At 46.0% G+C, this 6,791-nt stretch overlaps 1 protein-coding gene across 3 annotated transcripts in view; it reads right to left on the reverse strand.

The window, feature by feature from the left end:
• SMARCAL1 (SNF2 related chromatin remodeling annealing helicase 1) overlaps positions 1-1,471 on the reverse strand; it is a 44,140-nt gene extending 42,669 nt beyond the window's left edge. Inside the window, exon 1 of one of the 3 annotated variants that reach the window (XM_016196768.2) lies at positions 1,284-1,471. The gene's annotated coding sequence lies outside the window, so the exon portion shown is untranslated. Of the gene's footprint in view, positions 1-149; positions 175-1,283 lie in introns of those variants that run through there. The other 2 variants (XM_016196770.2, XM_016196769.2) reach the window with 2 other exon arrangements.
• Between the last annotated feature and the right edge of the window lie 5,320 nt (positions 1,472-6,791).

Genomic DNA, 6,791 nt, shown 5'->3' on the forward strand with positions numbered 1-6,791 from the left:
ACAATAGTTTTCTTCCTCTCATCCCCAAGCCAACTGAGTTATCAGATCCCAAGGAAGGTATGCAGTGCAAGCCAAATCCACCAGGTAATGAGAACTCTCCAAACTAGAGAGCATAATGGATTAGACTGACATAGATCAAAACCACATACCATGGTGTGACACTTGCTAACACAGACCCTTTCCAACCTGGAAGAAGGAAAAAAGCATCAGCGTCACATAGACTACCCATTAAATTCACCCCTTGAATTCAACCCTCTCATCGTTCTTGGCAAATCAACCTGCAGGTGGCCAGACGCAAGCCACAGAGCAGCTGGCCTCAGCACCCGCCTACCAAAACGCACCCCCTCAGAGTAACCCAGTGGCTCTTTTGGAAAAACAAAGGGGGGAAAAAGTAATGCATGCTCATTGTACAAATTCAAATTCTACATAAAGATGTAAAGAGTAAAATTAATCTGTAATCTCACCATCCATCAATAACCACTGTTCATACTTTAGAGTACAGTACAGAAGCCATAGCCAGACACATGTCACATACTTGGGAAACATATGTATTTATTACAAAGTAGGATCATTATATACACTCCATTTTGTACCTTGATTATTTTTTTAAATGGACTTACTCAAATCATTTTTCTATGAGCTGAGCCACTTTTACAATATTCTAGAACCAGGGAGCTGGACACCAATTTCTCTGGATTGGTTCAGACGAAATAGCCCCCGCCCGATGTAATGGCACGTAATGCTCATAATGCCATGGGGGGCACTCTCTCAGCACTGTTTAGGTCTCTGGGGGTTCAAAGGTTTCCTTGCCGCTGGGATTCCCTTTAGCCAGAACCCCAAACAGCATCTATCCCACAGGCCTCCCACCTCCACCCGCCGGGGGGAGAGGCTTTGCTCCGGGGACGCAGCTGAAGCCCTCAGGTTCCCTGGTAACTTTCCAACACGCCGGCCTAACTTTCCAGCTAGGGCTCCCCGCACCCCGGACTCTCCACGGCCAGGGCCTGGGCGCCGACTGCCTCCAGGGGCCAGGGCTGGCCGGGCCATGGGGTGCAGTCCCACGAATGAGCCCCGCGCCCTGAAGCCCTCGCACCACACGGACGCCCCTCTTCCCCTCCCTGCTGGGTCATCCTAAAACTCTAATTTTGGGGGCGCGCCTCACGCCGGCCGGTTGCCACGCTGCACCTCCACCCCTACTACCTCCGCTGGAATTCGCCCTCCCCGCCTGCTCCCCGCTCCAGGCCGGCGCGTGGTCGCGTCCGCCTCCGCCTCCCTCTCCCGTTTACCTTCCCGGCCCGCAAGGCCTGGACCCGAGCCCGGGAGAGTCCTCGGGAGCCAGTTCCGCTTCCGAGCGAGCAGTCAGCAGCCGGCATTCGCGCGCTGCCAGCCCGTCCGCCTCATCGCAGCGCCTGGGCCTGAAAGGCGAGGGGGCTGAGTACACTTCCCAGCGAGCACCGTTAACCGCCACAGTTTAGCTTCAAAAAGTGGGAGCGACGCACCCGGAAACCAGAGCGGTGCTGCAGGGTCTTCTGGGATTTGTAGTCTGGGTTGGGAGCCTGGCGAGAATGAGGAGAGACGCAACGTGGTGGGCGAGGCGGGCTGGAGTGGTGCACCCTGGGAATTGTAGTCCTCGGCTCTCCCAAAGGTTAAACCAAGCACCGGAGCACTGAAAACCTGTGACCTTGAAGTTTCCAAAGCTGGAGTCTCGCTGTCAGGACTGTCTCCAGAGGGCATTCTAGACGGGACCCTTTGGTAGCTCTTAATAAAAAGTGTCCCCTGGGGCATTCTTTCTGGCGTTGACAACCTTGCAAGTTAAGCCCCACCTATCCATCATTGCCAGACCGAAGGAGAGTTAGCATCATCTTCGTTGTCCTTATCGTCATCATTGTCGTCATCATGATGCATTGTGCTGAGCCACAATGGGAATTATTTAATGTGAATTACTTAATCCTCACCATAACTTTGTGGAACACATATTATTCGTATCCCCATTTTACAGATGGGAAAACTGAGACAGCTATTCGATGACTTTTTCAAGGGCTTGTTACGCGATTTGTGATTCTGATTCTGAAACCCTGCTTTTGAGGGGAAATTAATCAGCTGACATTATCAGAGTCAGTTTACTGCATTTCTGAGCACCAGCACCCTTCCCCTTACACAATCAACTACACTTTACACATTGGTGGTAAATATAATATTCTCCTATCACCAGTATGCACATGAATGTTGCTATTCTGTTTTCAAACATCGCTCATCTTAAAACAAAGAGGTAGATCTCTACTTAAGAATTTTGGAAAATGGCCAAGACATATTGTCAAGAAAAATCAAAGCAAAGCAATGTATATAGTTTGATCCATTAAAAAAAAATTGTACCTATAAATGCGTATAAACTCATAGAAAAAGGAAATTTAAAAACCCACCAAATTTCAGGACAAAGAGTAGGATGAGATATATATTCTTCTGCATTTTAATCTATATTTTTCTGAATTCTTTGAATTTTCTTAAAATAATCAGATATACTTTGTGTGAATTTTGAAACAGTAAATCAGCTTTTTAAAATGACAAAGACATTGGCCTGTCTTACCAGATTTGAGTGACACTTAGTATTAGAAAGCATTCAAATCTCAGCTCTACTCCTTTTATTGGCCACATAAACAGAGTGACTGTTATTCCATTTTCTCACCTGTAAAGTAAAATAGAAAACAATACCATCTCGCTAAATGTCCTTGTGGTAAGGATCAAAGCAATAATATGGGAGGAGTGCTTAGTGAACTGTGAAATCTCAGAACAGATGGGAGAGGGATGTCGCTATTATTTGAGGTAAATAGATCTTTTCATTTCTCTACAGCCAGCCCCCACTCCCTACTATATAATGTGAACAGAAACGGATGAACACCTCTCCCTGCCCTTCCTGTCTCCCACAGAGTCAGTTAATTTGCTAAGAGAGCTGGTGCTGTGCACTTCACCCATGCCTGCCACTGATACATATGGCAGTCACTTAACTCAGCTATGCTCCGTCGTCTCATCTGTAAAATGATATACATACTGCCCTTTGATATATGCTAAGAGGGCATATGGACGAGTAGACCTTGGATCCTAGAATTCCTATAGATTCATGGATCTTATTCCCCAAATCCCAGCTGGACTCCAAATCTGAAATTGAACTTCTCAGAAGACATGATTCCCTTTCCGGCTCTAACTTTCTAAAATTCCAAGAATGGGAAATTAAAAAAAGAATTCAGTAAAAAAAAATAAAAAATAAAAAATCATCTTCAGAGAGTAAACTAATCAGGGAGCACTCAATATTCACCTCCGCTTTGTCAATAACATCATTTGTAAGGGATTCCAGAGATGATGAAGATCCAGTTTCTGTCCCTCCCAAAGGTTACAGTGTTTGGAGGACAGATGACAAATAGCTCAAATTGTCAGATTTTGCAAATGTCCCAAATACTACATGGCACATGCTTATACTAAAAAAGAACTTGTTGTTTCTCTGAAATTCAAATTTAACTGGGTGTTCTATATTTTATTTGACAGTCATAAAAAGAGTTCACTCCTGTTACCAGTGACTCAGGACTTAGTTGAGCAGCAAACAAATATACATGGAAAGATGCATGAATCACAGATATACTGATACATCAAATTTTAAAAGTAGGAGAGACTTTAGAGCCTATCTGGTTTCATAGGTGAGGCAATAGAGGCCAGATCAGCTGCTAGTCCATATAGCACTTTTGTGTGTTATAAAAACCTAGAGAAGTCAGCAGTGCCCGATGTCGCAGACCAGGAGGAGGCCAGGCTGAAACAAAGAACCTCAGTCCCAGTGTCGGCTCTTCCTAGACACTAACTGACTATACAAATAGTTGTTACAGGGCTGCCCTTGCCTGATGGTATATCTGGGCACCAACACCAGACATAAGTCCTTTTCACTGGAGCTCATGTGCTAGTGATGTAGACTCGAGGCTTCCCTCTTCTCATTTCTGATCCCTAGAGAGGGCTTGACAGGCCTTTGGAGAGGGAGATTTGACAGTCCCCTCAAGGGCATGTCATGACTCAGGCTAATTACACCTAGAGCACTGTGATAGATCCTGGAGCAGATGCAAGACTTTGGGTGGATTAGGAGGCTGTTCCCTCCTCCGGTGCTGTCAATAGGCAAAGGCATTTGCATATCCAAAGCACAGAGGAGCAATAAGGAGGTTTATAAGCCAAGAAATTCACCTTCCTGAGCGGTTGTTCCGTTCTGATGGACTTAATAGCTTTGAGTCTGACAGTTCCGTTTTTCTCCCTCCTCTCACCTGCCTCCCCTACCCCTCCTCCCCTGCCCCCAAACTCTAAATGTATTATAAAGACAGAAACTCCAGTATTATTTCTACATGGTCCATCCCATAATTTGAAGTAAGGTTTCTCCTTATTAAGCGTCTTAGTTTCTCCAACTGTGTGGTGTTGCTGGCTGTGATTACTTTACAAGCCTCTCTCCCAAATCTGGCACATTTTCTGCTAAGGCAGCTTGTACATCCTTTGCCAAAAACATCCCCCTGACACCCTGCTCCTGTTTTCTTAGACCTGTAAAGTTTCACTTTTTTCTTTTCCTCCAACATATCAAATTCTACTCTATTCATCCATTCATGCATGTATTCATTTAACAAGAATTCAAGGATGCACTATGGGCCACATACTGTGCAAAGGCACTGGGGTTGCAACAATAAGTAAGAACCCAGAGATGTTACCCTTTCTTCAAAAAGCTTACAGTCTAGTTGGGGAGCCAGACCAAAAAATAAATAAATGAATACACTAAATGATAAATGCTTAAAAGACCTAAATAGAGGGTCCAGATGGAGACTAAAGAGGGAACTGTTCACAGTGGTCAGGAATGGCCTCTTTAAGGGGAATCACTGAAGCTGAGGCCTGAATGGGGAGGCGGCGGCCAAGCACATGCCAGAGGGCGGAGGATTCTGAACCAGAGGCAGAGAGCACACTGAGCCGGGCAGGAAAGAGCTGGGTGTGTTTGAGGACCTGGAAGAAGGCCTGTGTGGCTGCAGGCTGGTGTGAGGGGAGGAGAGAGACACAAGATGAGACTGGAGAGGCAGGTAGGACAGATTATTTCAGGGTCCTGCAGGTCATGAAAAGAGGCTTGGATTTTGTTCTGAGAGCAGCAGGCAGCCCCTGAATGGATTCACACTGGAAGGGTGTGTTTTCAGGTGTGTTTAAGATGGCTCTTGCTGATGAGTGGAGCCTTCTCTGGACCAGAACAAGTAGCCCAACAGGAAGGCCTTTGGGGATGGACGATGGTCTGGCTAGAGAGTTGCTTTGGAAAGTTTCTTGGAGGGGAGGCGCCAGCACCATGCCTCCTTCTTGGGAAGCCTGAATGTCTGAGGCCTGGGCGCACTCACACTCTCAGAGCCCCTCTGCAATGGACGTGAAGTTCGCTTGGAAGGTTGAGATAGTACACTGATCTTTCTTATGAACTGCTATTTTTTCCCTTGCAAACTAGGCAGCTTCTTTACAGGAATATGAGTTGGAATAATAATGTTCTTTCATGATTATTAGTGGAAAATAGAGGCAAAGACGAGCTAAGTAGCCTGTTCAAGGATATAGATAACACTGGAGCCCAAACTCAAACGTCCTACTTCCCACTCCTCATTCCTATGCTGCTCCATGGGTCCGATAGCAAGGGGACAGCTACTAGACTTCACTCAATATTCTACTCTTGATATAGTTTTACCCATCCCATGGGATATTGCCCAAGTGGTGACACCCGGTTTGTTTATACAGATGTGAGAATTGAAGGTTGGATTGTCATTGGCTTGGTGTAATATCCCTGAAGGCCACTAGGGGGCAAATAATAGTCCATGAAAGCCTGCCGGTATCAGGGCCCCTCTTTACCTGCTTTTCTTTTTATTTTATGTTACTTTTATTACTTTTTTATTATTCTTTTTTTCTCTGTGCTCCTCTAAACCCATATCCAGCCTGCCCACATCATGGAGCTAAAGCTATTTTTAGTAGTTTGTTGAATGTGTTGAATTGCTCCTGGTTTTCAATTCCTAAAGAGCACAAGTGAAGCACTTTGTATGTCCCTCCCCTAGCCTTTCCCCACTCTTATTTGTTTGATTTTTACTCATGCGGCCTTCCCTGCTTCAATAGAAAAAGAAAGAGGACCCCACTCCTGACCCCCCCAAAATCACACAAACAAACAAAAGGTCATCCAATTGTTAAGGAATTTCGGGGGGGGGGGGGGGGTGTTAAGAGGCCCTGCGGGGAAATGCCACTTCTTCCTTCCCTGACTCCAGTATTTCACATTTTTACTGTCAGAAGATTCTCCTTAGTGTCCACTCCGAATTCTCTGCAAGTTCAGATTGGTTCTGTCCACAGGAGAAAGACATATGGAGGGAGCTGCTAGGTGTTTTATGTTTCTGCTCACCTGAGGGGCTTGTGATCAATTCCTTCCACGGAACTGCAGCCATGCTGCAAGCTGACGGTTCAGGAGTTAGTGTGCTGAGGACGCGAGGCCGACCATCTGCTTCAAACAGACCTATTACATCTGCATTAGATGGAGGCACACTCTGGCTAACTCAGAGAGAAGGAGCAGTCCCATTCATCACGAGGGTAAATTACCCTAATTGAGCGGTTAAGAGAGTGGATGCTTTCTAGGTAGTTTACAGTAAGGGGCCTCCCACTCCTGGATGCAATAATAGAAAACCACGCGCCATCAGATCCATTTGGGAAAGAACATTAGCATCCAGTCCACTCACCTCTTTGGTCCTCCAGCACTGGTTTCCTGGAAATCAGCTCCCTCTTAG

Source organism: Miniopterus natalensis, chromosome 8 (genome assembly GCF_054644295.1).
Source record: "Miniopterus natalensis isolate mMinNat1 chromosome 8, mMinNat1.hap1, whole genome shotgun sequence".
NCBI classification, from domain to species: domain Eukaryota; kingdom Metazoa; phylum Chordata; class Mammalia; order Chiroptera; family Miniopteridae; genus Miniopterus; species Miniopterus natalensis.